Source organism: Hippopotamus amphibius, chromosome 15, assembly GCF_030028045.1.
Source record: "Hippopotamus amphibius kiboko isolate mHipAmp2 chromosome 15, mHipAmp2.hap2, whole genome shotgun sequence".
In the NCBI taxonomy this organism is placed as follows: Eukaryota; Metazoa; Chordata; class Mammalia; order Artiodactyla; family Hippopotamidae; genus Hippopotamus; species Hippopotamus amphibius.
The window spans coordinates 25,337,393-25,352,114 of NC_080200.1; the positions used below are offsets into that span (position 1 = coordinate 25,337,393).

Consider the following 14,722-nt stretch of genomic DNA (forward strand, 5'->3'; position numbering starts at 1 on the left):
AAACAGGCAGAACACTCTATGGCATAAATCAAAGCAAGATCCTTTTGGACTCACGTCCTAGAGTAATGGAAATAAAATAAAAAATAAACACATTGGACCTAATGAAACTTAAAAGCTTTTGCACAGCAAAAGAAATCATAAATAAGACAAGTTGACAACCCTCAGAATGGGAGTGAATATTTGCCAATCAAGCAACTGACAAAGGATTAATCTCCAAAATATACAAGCAGCTCATGCAGCTCAATATCAAAAAAAGCAAGTAAACCAATCCAAAAATGGGCAGAAGACCTAAATAGACATTCCTCCAAAGCAGACACACAGATGTCTAACAAACACATGAAAATGTGCTCAACATGAATAATCATTAGTTAAATGCAATTCAAAGCTACAATGAGGAATCACCTCACCCCAGTCAGAATGACCATCAAAAAATCTAGAAACAATAAATGCTGGACAGGCTGCAGAGAAAAGGGAACCCTCCTGCGCTGTTGGTGGAAATGTAAATTGGTACAGCCTCTATGGAAAACAGTATGGAGGTTCCTCAGAAAACTAAAAATAGAAATACCATATGGTCCAGCAATCCCACTCCTGGGCATATACCCTGTGAAAACCATAATCAAAAAAGAAATATGTACCACATTGTTCATTGAAGCACTATTTACAATTGCCAGAACATGGAAGCAACTTAAATGCCCATCAGCAGATAATGGATAAAGAAGATGTGTCACATATATATAATGGAATATTACTCAGCCATAAAAAGGAATGAAATTAAGTTATTTGTAGTGAGGTGGATGGACCTAGAGTCTGTCATACAGAGTGAAGGAAGCCAAATAGAGAAAAACAAATACCATACACTATCACGTATATCTATGGAATCTAAAAAAATGGTACTAGTGAACCTAGTGACAGGGAAAGAATAAAGATGTAGATGTAGAGAATGGACTTGAGGACATGGTATGTGGGGTGAAGAGGAAGCTGGGATGAAGTGAGAGAGTAGCATTGACATATATACACTACCAAATGTAATATAGTTGGCTAGTGGTAAGCTGCTGCATAACACAGGGAGATCAACTCAATGGTTGGTGATGACTTAAATGGGTGGGATAATAAGGGTGAGAATGAGTCACAGGAGGCAGCATATATGCGGATATATGTATAAATACAGGTGATTCACTTTGTTGCACAGAACAAACTTGCACAACAGTGTAAAGCAATCATACTCCAATAAAGAGCTTTATAAAAAAAAGAAGAAAAGAAAAGAAAAGAAAAGAAAAGAAAAGAAAAGAAAAGAAAAGAAAAGAAAAGAAAAGAAAAGAAAAGAAAAGAAAAAGAAACCCAAAGTGGGCTTAATGGTTTACATCAACTCTTCCCATTCATCAAACCCTATTCATCAGTGCCGTAGAAAGGAGATTGTTTAACAAAGCATTATATATAACACCTCTTCCAACCTAAACATAATCTTTGTTTTTTGTGGTTAGTTGCAGAAAGTTAATATTTTTTCCCACTAATTTTCTCATTTCCTGTGGCAAGAAAAACTCATTGCCTTGGATGTAGCCTCTTTCTGCCAACCTTTGGCAAATGATGAGGAATCAGAGAAAATAATACAACCACCAATCAGGAATGGAGGGACAACAAAGTAAAGCAACTAAGCTGTGGCCTCAATCATGCACTCCCTTGCAAGGTGACCTGACTCGCCACAGTGGTTAACAGTTGACTTCACTCATTTTGCTGCAGCTGATGGCTACATGACTAGTTTCACCACACCTATAGCACTTGTCTTTGGTGCAGTCTTTCCCAATGTGTCCAAACTCTACTCAAGAATAGCACTCTGCTCCTCTTTGTGGTCACAGTGGCAAGCCAGTTGGCCACAGTTGTAGTGGCACTGCTCTCACTCTCTTGGGCTCCTTGTAGGCCTTGGCAGTGTGACCTGCTCTGCCAGCATTATAGCAAGCATCCTCTTGAAGATCACAGTTCTTGGCAAAATGACCAGACTCACCCCAGTGATAACAGATGTCTGGACAAGATGAGGAAACAAACTGGAAACCTCTGCAACTGCTTCTAATTCCACAATCACTGCCCCCACTAGTGGGGCCTTCCCCAGGCTCAGTAGCCAGATCTTCCACACTTGAAGCATTCATAGCTGCTCAGGGCTGCAGTCAGTCAGATCTTGGGCATCGAAGGGGCCCACAGCAGTGGAGACTGGGATTAGGCTGGGGAAAGCGGCTCTCAAGGCAGTGGCTGTTTATTTTCAGGGTTCTTGCCTGTGCCACACATAGATCTCTCTCTGTCTCTGCCCATTTTTTGATCAGGCTGTTAAGATTTTTGCTATTGAGTTGTATAAATCCTTTGCATATTTTGGATATCAACCCCTTTTCAGATATATCATTTGCAAATGTCTTCTCCCATTAAGTAGATTTCCTTTCTGTTTCGTTGGTGGTTTTCTTCACTGTGCAAAAGATTTTTAGTTTGATGTAGTCCAACTTTATGTTTGTTTTTTTTTTTTTTGCCTGAGGAGATATATCCAAAAAGATATTTTGACTGATGTCAAAAAGCTTACTGTTCATGATTTGTTTTGTTTTTTGCTAAACTTTTTATAACTTCATATCTTGCATTTGTCTTAAATTCATTTACAGTTTCTTTTTGTTTATGGTTCCAGGAAGTGATCCAGTTTCATTCTTTTACACATAGCTGTCTAGTTTTCCTGACATCATTTATTGAAGAGACTATGTTTTCTCCATGTGTAATCTTGCTTCCTTTGTTGCAAATTAATTGACTATAAGTGCCTAAGTTTATTTCTAGGCTCTCTATTCCATTCAATTGATCTATGCATTTGTTTTTGCACCAAGACCATAGTGTTTTTTATAATAATTTTGTAGCATAGTTTCAGGTCTGGGAGTATGATTATTCCAGCTTTGTTTTTCTTTCTTAAAATTGCTTTGCCTATTCATGCTCTTTTGTGGTTTATCACAAATTGTAGGAGTATTCTAGTTCTGTTAAAAAAAAGCTATTCTTTTTAATAGAGATTGCATTTTATTTGTAAATTGCTTTCTTTTAAATCAGCTCTATATTGGAGTATAATTGCTTTACACTGTTCTGCCAGCTTCTGCTGTACAACAAAATGAATCAGCTGTATTTATACATATATAACCATATTCCCTCCCTCTTGAGCCTCCCTCCCATGGTCCCTATCCCACCCCTCTAGATCATCACAATCATCAAGTTGATCTCCTGTATTATGCAGCAGCATCCCACTAGCTATCTATTTTACATTTGGTAGTGTATATATGTCAATGCTACTCTCTCACTTCATCCCAGCTTCCCCTTCACCCCTTGCTTTTTTTAATATGAACATTTTAATTATATTAGTACTTCCAATCCATGAACATGTTGGATTTATCCATTAATTCGTGTCACCATCAGTTTCTTTCCTCACTGTCTTATAGTTTTCAGAGTGTATGTCTTTCACCTCCTTGATTAAATTTATCTCCGGGTATTTTATTCTTTAAGATGTAATTGTAGCAAATAAACAATCTAACCTAACATCTAGAGAAACTAGACAAAGAAGAGCTAACAAAACCCTAAGTTAGTAGAAGGAGAGAAATCATAAAGATCAGAGCAGAAATAAATGAAATAAAACAAAGAAAACAATAGCAAAAATCAATAAAATTAAAAGCTGTTAATTTGGGAAGATAAGATTGGTAAACCTTTAGCAAGACTCATCAAGAAAAAGATGGAGAGGACGCAAATCAATAAAATTATAAATGAAATGAGAAATTACAATGGACTCTGCAGAAATAAAAAGCATCAAAAGAGACTACTACAAACAACTATATGCCAATAAAATGGACAATCTATAAGAAATGGACAAATTCTTAGAAAGGTATAATCTTCTAAGACTGAATCAGGAAGAAATAGAAAATATGAACAGACAAATCACAAGTAATGAAGTTGAAACTGTGATTTAAAATCTTCAAACAAACAAAAGTCCAGGACCAGGTGGCTTCACAGGTGAATTCTAGCAAACATTTAGAGAAGAGCTAATGCCCATATTTCTGAAACTCTTCCAAAAAATTGCAGAGGAAGGAACACTCCTTAACTCCTTTTATGAGGCCACCATCACCCTGATATCAAAACCAGACAAAGATAGTACAAAAAAAATTTATAGGCCAATGTCACTGATGAATTTACATGCAAAAACAACAAAATACTAGCAAACAGAATCCAGCAATGCATTAAGGATTATTTACTATGATCAAGTGGTGTTTAACCATGGAAGGCAAGGATTCTTCACTATATGAAAATTAATCAATGGGATACACCATATTAACAAATTGAAGGATAAAAACCACATGGTCATTTCAATAGATACAAAAAAATCTTTTGACAAAATTCAACATGATTTATGATAAAAACTCTCCAGGAAGTGGACTTTGAGGGAACCAACCTCAACATAATAAAATCCATATATGACAAACCCACAGCAAACATCATTCTCAGTGTGGTGAAAAACTGAAAGGATTCCCTCTAAGATCAGGAACAAAATAAGGATGTCCACTCTCTCCACTACTATTCAACATAGTTTTGGAAGTCCTTGCCACAGCAATCAGAGAATAAAAAGAAATAAAAGGAATCCAAACTGGAAAAGAAGTAAAACTGTCACTGTTCACAGATGACATGATACTATACATAGAAAATCCTAAAGATGGCACCAGAAAACTATTTGAATTAATCAATGAATTTGGTAAAGTTGTAGGATACAAAATTAAAACACAGAAATCTCTTGCATTTCTATACACTAAAAATGAAAGATCAAAAAGGGAAATTAAGGAAACAATCCCATTCACCATTGCAACCACAAAAAAAAAAAATACCTAGGAATAAAGCTAACTAGGGTGGTAAAAGACATGTACTCAGAAAACTATAAGACACTAATGAAAGAAATCAAACAGAACACAAACAGATGGAGAGATACACCAGGTTCTTGGATTGGAAGAATCAACATTGTGAAAATGACTATACTACCCAAAGCAATCTACAGATTCAATGCAATCCTGATCAAATTACAATGGCATTTTTTACAGAACTACAACAGAAAATCCTAAAATTTGTATGGAGAAAAAAAAAGATCCCAAAGAGCCAAAACGATCTTGAGGGAAAAAAACAGAGTTGGAGGAATCAGACTCCCTGACTTCAGGCTATACTACAAAGCTACAGTAATCTAGACAATATGACACGGGCACAAAAACAGAAACATAGATCAATGGAACAGGATAGAAAGCCAAGTGATAAACTATGGTCACCTAATCTATGACAAAGAAAGCAAGGATATACAGCGGAGAAAAGACAGCCTCTTCAATAAGTGGTGCTGGGAAAACTGGACAACTACATGTAAAAGAATGAAATTAGAATACTCCCTAACACCATACACAAAAATAAACTCAAAATGGATTAAAGACCTAAATGTAAGGCCAGACACTATAAATCGCTTAGAGGAAAACATAGGAAGTATACACTTTGACATAAATCACAGCAAGACCTTTTTTGACTCACCTCCTAGAGTAATGGAAATAAAAATGAAATTAAATAAGTGGGACCTAATGAAACTCACAAGCTTTTGCACAGCAAAGGAAACTATAAGCAAAATGAAAAGACAACCCACAGAACAGGAGAAAATATTTGCAAATGCATCAACAGACAAAGGATTAACCTCCAAAATATATAAAAAATTCATACAGCTCAATATCAAAAACAAACAACCAAACCAAAAAATGAGCAGAAGACCTAGATAGGCGTTTCTCCAAAGAAGACATACAGATGGTCAAGAGGCACATGAAAAGCTGCTCAACATCATTAATTATTAGTGAAATGCAAATCAAAACTACAATGAGGTATCACCTCACACCGGTTAGAATGGGCTTCACCAGAAAATCTACAAACAGTAAATGCTGGAGAGGGTGTGGAGAAAAGGGAACTCTTTTGCACTGTTGGTCGGAATGTAAATTGATACAGCCACTATGGAGAACAGTATGGAGGTTCCTTGAAAAAACAAAAATAGAAACACCATATGACCCAGCAATCCCAGTACTGGGCATATATCCAGAGAAAACCAAAATTCAAAAAGACACATGTACCGTAATGTTTATTGGAGCACTATTTACAGTAGCCTGGTCATGGAAGCAACCTAAATGTCCATCAACAGATGAATGGATAAAGAACATGTGGTATATATATATAATGGAGTATTACTTGGCCATATAAAGGAACAAAATTGGGACATATATAGAGACATGGATGTACCTAGAGACTGTCATACAGAGTGAAGTAAGTCAGAAAGAGAAAAACAAATATGTATTTACACATATAGGCAGAATCTAGAAAAATGACACAGATCAACCAGTCTGCAAGGCGGAAATAGAGACACAGATGTCAAGAACAAACATATGGACACCAAGCAGGGAAAGCGGGGTGGGGGTTGGGGTGGGATAAATTGGGAGATTGGGATTGCCATATATACATTACTAATAAGAAAAAATATCAAATTGTACACTTTATGTATATGGAGTTGGGCTTCCCTATTGACACACTTGTTAAGAATCTGCCTGTGAGTGCAGGGGACGCAGATTCGAGCCCTGGTCTGTGAAGATCCCACATGCCATGGAGCAACTAAGCCCATGTACCACAACTACTGAGCCTGTGCTCTAGAGCCCATAAGCCACAACTACTGAGTCCATGTGCCACAACTACTAAGCCGGTGTGCCTAAATCCCATGCTCTGCAGCAAGAGAAGCCACCACAATGAGAAGCCTGCACATCGCAACAAAGAGTAGCCCCCACTCTTCACAACTAGAGAAAGCTCATATGCAGCAACAGTCCCAACACAGCCAAGAAAGAAAGAAAGAAAGAAAGAAAGAAAGAAAGAAAGAAAGAAAGAAAGAAAGAAAGAAAGAAAGAAAGAAAGAGAAATTTGTTTAAAAAATATACAGTTTATTGTAAGTCAATTATATGCTAATAAAAAAATGTATATCAATCCCCAAAAAAGATGCAATTTTAAATGAGATTATTTTCTTCTTTTGTCTTTCTGATAGTTTGTTATTGATGTACAGAAATACACCCAGTTTTCTGCATATTAGTTTTGTATCCTGCAGCTTTACTGAATTCATTTATTGGTTCTAGTAGGTTTTAATTTTTTTCTTTTTCTGGTGGAATCTTTAGGGTTTTCTGTATAATGTATCACGTCATCTGCAAACAGTAACAGTTTTACTTATTACTTTTCAATTTGGGTGCCTTCTATTTCTTTCTGTTGCCTAATTTCTATGGCTAGAAATTCCAGAATTATGTTGAATAAAATTGGTAAGCTTGGGCATCCTTGCCTTTTTCCTGATCTTAGAGGATATGCTTTCAGTTTTTCACCAATGAGTGTGGTGCAAGCTGTGGGTTTGTCATATACAACCTTTATTAAATTGATGTATGTTTCCTCTATACCCTCTTTGTTGAGAGTTTTTGTCATAAATGGATGTTGAATTTTGTGAAGTGTTCTATGTCTATTGAGGTGATCATATAGTTTTATTGTTATTTTTGTTAATGTTGTGTACCTATACAACATTGATTGGTTGATGAATGTCAAACCATTGTTTCATCCCTGGAATTAAACCCACTTGATCATGGTGTATGATCCTTTTACTATATTGCTGGTTTTGGTTTGCTAATATTTTGTCAAGCATTTTTGTATTTATGTTCATCATATATATCAGCCTGTAATTTTCTTTTTACTTTTCCCTTTGTGTGTGTGTTTCTTTGTCTGGTTTTGGTATCTTGGTAATTCTGGCATCATAAAATGAATTTGGAAGTGTTTCCTTCTCTTAATTGTTTTTGGAATAATTTGAGAAGGATAGGTATTAACTCTTTGTTAAATGTTTGGTAGAATTTACTTCTGAAGCCACCTGGGCCCGAAATTCTGTTTTTTGTGATTTATATGATTACTGAATCAATTTAGTTACTGGTAATTATTCTACTCAGATTTTATGATTTATTTACTCTTAGATTGTATGTTTCTCAATCTTTATCCATTACTGGGTTGTCTAATATTTTGGCATATAATTGTTCATAGTATTCTCCTATTATCCTTTTTATTTCTTTTGTGTCAATTGTAATTGTTCCTCTTTCTGATTTTATTTATTTGGGATATCTCTCTTTTTCTCTTGGTTAAAGGCTTATCAATTTTATCTTTTCAAATAACCAGCCTTTGATTTTATTAATTTCTTTCTCTTGTTTAGTCTCTATTTCAATTATTTCTGCTCTGCCCTTTATTATTTCCCTCCTTCTACTAATTTTATGTTTTGTTTGTTTGTTTTGACTTCCTTTAAATGTCTATTTAGATTGTTTATTTGAGATATTTCTCTTTTCTTGAGGTGGACCTATATCATTATGGACTTCCCTCTTAGTACTGCTTTTGCTGCATCCCATAGATATTGGAAAGCTGTTTCCATTTTCTTCTCTCTCAAGATATTTTAAAAATTTCCTCTTTGATTTCTTCATTGACTCACTGATTGTTTAGTAGCATGTTTTTTATTCTACAGATGTTTGTGGTTTTACACTTCTCTTCTTGTGGTTGATCTTTATTTTCATACCATTGTGGTCAGACAAAATGCTTGGTACGATTTCAATCTTCTGAAATTTGTTGAGACTTGTTTTCTGGCCTAACATATGATCTTTCCTGGAGAATTGTCATGTTTAATTGAAAAGAATGTGTTTTCTGCTGCTTTTGGATGGTAAATTCTATATACATCTTATATCCATCTGGTCTAGTGTGCCATTTATGGCTATTTCCATATTGATTTGCTGTCTGAATGATCTGTTTATTGATGTAAGTGGTGTATTAAAGTCTCCTATTACTGTTTGCTATCTATTTATGCCTTTGTATGTGTTAATACTTGTTTTATATACTTAGGTGCTCCTATGTTGAGTGCATAAATGTTTACAAATGTTATATCCTATTGTTTGGTTGACACCTTTATCATGATATAATGCTTTCTTTGTCTTTTGTCACAGCCTTTGTTTTAAAATAAATTTTGTCTGATCTGAGTATTGCCACCGCAGCTTTGTTGTCATGTTTATTTGCTTGGAATATCTTTTTCCATCCCTTCACTTTCAGTCTATGTCTGTCATTACACATATCTGATAAGTCTCTTGAAGGCAACATATAGCAGTCTTGTTTTTCTTATCCATTCAAGTACCTTATGCCTTTTGATTGCAGCATTTTGTCCATTTACATTTAAAGCAATTGTTAACAGGTGTGTGCTTATCACCATTTTGTTGTATGTTTTCTGATTGTTTCTGTAGTTCTCTGTTTCTGTTTTCTTCTCTTTATTTCTTCCCTTGTGGTTTGATGGATTCCTTTAGTGCTATGTTTGGGTTCCATTTTCATTATTTTTTTATGTATACATTGGTTGTATTAAACATGTGGTATATATATATATATATATATATATATATATATATATATATCTGTGTACATAACCTTCTATTTTAAGGTGATAGTTGCTTAAGTTCAAAGGCATTCTGAAAACTACTTTTTTATTTCCCTTCCCACACATTTATGTGTTTGATGTCATATTTTACATATGGTATCTCTTTACATTTATATTTGCAGTTTGGTGTCCCTTTATTACACATTGTACTTATAGTTGATTACACTACTTTTGTTTTTAAACTTCATACTAAGTTTTTTTGGTACCTAATCTTCCTGTACCTTTACTGTATATTTGCCTTGATCAGACATTTTTTTTTCTCTTTTGTATGTTTTCTTCTTTCTTGTTGTGCCATCTTCCTTTTTGTTTAAAGTAGTCTCTTTAACAACTCTTGTAAGACTGGTTTAGTGGTGAGGAACTCTTTTAGTTTTTGCTTGGCTGGGAAACTCAACCTGTTATTCAATTCTTTTTTTTTTCTTTGACCATTATTGTAGTATAATAGCTTTACACTGTTGTGCCAGTTTCCGAATATAAAACAAAGCAATGTATCTGTATTTATACATATATCCCCATACCCCCTCCCTCTTGAGCCTCCCTCCTAAGGAGAACAGACTTGAGGACGTGGGGAGGTAGGGAAGGATAAGCTGGAACAAAGTGAAGGAGTATTGGCATTTATACACTAGCAAATGTTCTTCAATTCTTAATGACACAAGCCTGCTGGCTAGAGTATTCTAGGATGTAAGGGTTTTTTTGTTTTGTTTTGTTTTGTTTTGTTTTGTTTTGTTTTTCAGCACTTTAAATATATCCTGCCACTCCCTTCTGACCTGTATAGCTTCTGCCAAGAAATCAGCAATAGTCTTATCGTGGTTTTTTGTATGTGATTAGTTGTTTTTCTCTTGCTGCCTTTAAGATTCTTTTTTAATCTTTAAACTTTGCTATTTTAATTATAATATGTCTTGTGGATCTCTTTGATTCATCTTGTTTGGAACTCTGTGCTTCCCATAACTGGATGTTTGTTTCCTTTCACAAGATAGGGAAGTTTTCAGACGTTTCTTCAATTAACTTTCCTGTCCCTTTCTCTCTCTGTATTTTATTCTTGGATCAGTATAAATTGAATATTAGTATGCTTGCAAGTATCCCAGAGTTCTCTTAAACTCTCCTTATTAATTTTTTTTCTCCTTTATGTTGCTGTGATTGGGTGATTTACTCTCTTCTATCTTCCAGATTACTTATCCATTCTTCAGTCATCTAATCTCCTGTTGATTCTCTCTAGTGTATTTTTTATTTCAGTTATTGTATTCTTCATTTCTGTTTGTTTCTTACATTTTCTAAGTCTTTGTTGAAGTCCCCACTGAACTCCTTCATTCTTCTTCTGAGTTGTGAGCAACCTTATGACCATTTCTTTTTTTTTTTTTTTTCAGTTTTATTTTTTACAGTAGATCTTTGTTGGTTATCCATTTTATTAATTAATTATTTGTTTGTTTGTTTGTTTTCAGCTATGGTGTGTCTTAGTTGCTGCATGTGGGATCTTTGTTGTAGCACATGTATCTTTTATTGCTGGGTGCAGGATTTTCATTGCAGCACCTGGGCCTCTCCCTAGTTGTAGTGTATGAGTTTTCTCTTCACTAGATGTGGCATGCAGGCTCCAGGGCACGTGGGCTCTGTAGTTTGCAGCATGCAGACTTTCTAGTTGAGACATGTGAGCTCAGTAGTTGTGGCACACGGGCTTAGTTGCCCCACTTCATGTGGGATCTTATTTCCCTGACCAGGGATCAAACCTTTGTCTCCTGCATTGGAAGGTGGATTCTTTACCAGTGGACCACTAGGGAAGTCCCTGACAATTTCTTTGAACTTTTTATTAGGTAATTAACCTGTCTCCATTTATTAGTATTTTTTTTCCTCTTAGAGTTTTATTTTGTCATTTCAAACATATTTCTCTGTCTCCACATTTTGTTTGACTTTCAGATTTATTTCTATGAATTAGAACAACTACCTCTACTGTTCTTCATGGAGTGGCCCTGTGTGGGAGTTTTCCTTGGATGGACTGCTTTTGCCTGGCAGCTTTAGTTGGCTGGCTGAGGCTGGAGTAATACAGGCTTGGGCAGTCCCTGAAGAGTCCTACATCCAAGGCCACCTTTAAGGGATGGCTGAGGCTGGAGCATGAATAGTCCAAGCACAGTTTTCGGGGGTGCTGCACCAGAGGCTTCCTTGGAGGATGAGCTGGAGCTGGAGTCACCCAGGCTGGGTCAATCCCTGGGGATTGCTATACCTGAGGTCACCTTGGCAGGATAGCTGGGGCTGGAGTTGGCACAAGCTGGCATATTTGACCCCAGAGAGAGCTCCAGCAGTTCCTTATTAATTTTGTAGAAATTCAAGTGTCAGCAAATGGATTTTCTCCTCATATATTCTAAATATGCTTTAAACTGCTGGATTTTTTCTCTTTGTTTCAAGGTGGGAGAGCCTGCTATATTTCTCTCTACTGCAGGTGTCCAAGATGTGGGTCAGATTCCCCTGGATGTCATGTCTCTGTTTTTCCTACCTGTTTCTATGTGATCCTTCTATGTGCAATTTCTGGTCAATCAGCCCTCGGGTCTTTTTCAGGAGGAATTGCTCTACATGTAGATGTACATGTGTTTATATGGAAGGAGATGAGCTCTGGGTCTTCCTAGACCACAATCTTGTCTTTTTCCCCCCTTGCCCTTTTTTAAACTGGATTGTTTGCTTTTATTTTTGTTGAGTTTTAGGGGTTATTCTAACATTCTGAATATTAAGCCCTTATCAGACATATGATTACCCAATATTCTCTTCCATTCTGCAGGTTATCTTTTCATTTTCTAGATAATGCACTTTGATGAACAAAGTATTTTAGTATTGATGAAGTCCAATGTATTAGTTTTTTTTTCTTTTGTTGCTCATACTTTCAATGGTATAACTAAAAATCCATTACCAAATCCAGGGTCACAAAGATTTACTTTTATGTTTTCTTCTAAGGGTTTTATATTTTATAAATTCTTATGCATATATAAAGACTTATTGTTATTGAATTATCCATTGTAACTATGATATCAAAATGCCTTTTTTTAGAGAGATCTGGGCAAGAAGCTACAGGATAAAATGTGTCTATCACTACTTAGTGTTTGCCTTTTATAATATCTTAAAGACAAAAATTCAAATTGCATGCATCAAATAACCCAAATATAAACTCATCTGCTGCAAATACAGAATAAGTGTGCAAAGACAAAATTATCTAAAGGATATTAAATATTATATTTTGAATTATGACATTCAAGTTAGCTGGATATTCATTGAGAATTTAGTAAAAGCCATCGTGATAGACATCAGGGCACAAAAACAAGTAGGAAAAGATTCAGGGCATGAAAGGTCTTATATCTAATGGGGGAGAAGACACATAACCAAATGCTTACAATACACATGCACCTCAGGATGCTAGGAATGGTGGTACTCTGGAGACTATGGAAGAACCATAGAGGAAACAATGCCTGGACTAAGTCTTGAAATTTTAATAAGGAATCATGTGAGTGGAGGAATTTGGGCAGAGGGTACTATATGTTGAAAAGTGATATGTGAGCATTTTCAGGAACATAAGAAATCCAAACACATCATACAACATGTTGTTTAATATTGCAAGAGGATGGTGGAGAAAATGACAGCTCTATATGTGGACTAGAGTTAAGTCTTGAAAGCCAAGAGTAGATATCTCAAAAAACTGTTTATACATACATATATATTATATGTAATATATGTATATATTAAATATTTTTATATATTTCAAAATTTTGTATAAAATATACATTACATATAATTCATATTTATACATTTATACATATTTGAATTAAAAAGTAAACACTTCTGTGCAATCAGTACCCAGATCAAGAAACTAAACACAACGGCACCTCAGAAGATGCCCTGATACTTCATTCTAATCACCACCTTACCTAAAGTGTTAACATTATATTCACTTCAAATTTACCTAAATTAGTTTTGCCAGTTCCTATAATTCAGAGTATAATTATACATATATTTAAAAATATTTTTTAAGCACCTTCTTTCTTTCACTCAGCATCATTTTTCTGAGATTCATCAATGTTGAATGCAGCTGTGGCCTGCTTTTCATCATTACTGAATAATATTCCATTTTATTAAAATATCACATTTTTAAAAGCCCATTCTACTGTTGTTGCACATTTCTGTAGTTTTCAGTTTGAGGATATTACAAATAGTGCCATCATTTATATTTTATCGCTGATATTTTGGTGAATTTTATGTCTACATTTTTGGTGGAATTTCCAAGTCATAGAACACATGTATGTCAACCTTTAGAAGATAGTGTCAAACTCTTTTCCAACATGTCTATATGAATTTACACTCCATCATCAGTATCTGAGAGGAATTTGAGAGATTTTCATCAGGAAAGAGATCACATCTGACCAAAAAGCACATGAAAATGTGCTCAACATTGCTAATAATTAGAGACATGCAAATCAAAACTACAATGAGGTATCACCTCACACCAGTCAGAATGGCCATCTTCAAAAAGCCTACAAACAATAAATGCTGGAGAGGGTGTGCAGAAAAGGGAACCCTCTTACACTGTTGCTGGGAATGTAGATTGGTACAGCCACTGTGGAGAACTGTATGGAGGTTCCTTAAAAAACTAAAAATCATGTTACTATATGATCCAGCAATCCCCCTCCTGGGCTTATATCCTGAGAAAACCATAATTTGAAAAGATACATGTACCCCAATGTTCATTGCAGCACTATTTACAATGGCCAAGACATGGAAAAAACCTAAGTGTCCATCGACAGATGAATGAATAAAGAAGATGTTGTACATATATACAATGGAATACTACTCAGCCATAAAGAGAACAAAATAATGTCATTTGCAGTAACCTGGTTGGATCTAGAGATTATCATGCTAAGTGAAGTAAACCTGACAGAGAAAGACAAATATCATATGATATCATTTATATGTGGAATCTAAAAATAGTACAAATGTACTTATTTGCAAAACACAAATAGACTCACAGACTTAGAAAAGAAACTTTTGGCTACCAAAGAGGAAAGGTGAGGGGTATAAATTAGGAGGGGGTGATTAACATATATACACTAATATAAAGAAAATAAATAATTAACAAGGACCTACTGCATAGCACAAGGAACTCTACTCGATATTCTGTAATAAAAGAATCTGAAAAAGAGTAGATACATGTATACATATAACTAAATC

The 14,722-nt window shown here is 35.1% G+C and overlaps 1 pseudogene; it reads right to left on the reverse strand.

Moving 5' to 3' along the window:
• Window positions 1-1,648: 1,648 nt before the first annotated feature.
• On the reverse strand, window positions 1,649-11,790 carry LOC130836402 (CCHC-type zinc finger nucleic acid binding protein-like; annotated as a pseudogene).
• Between the last annotated feature and the right edge of the window lie 2,932 nt (window positions 11,791-14,722).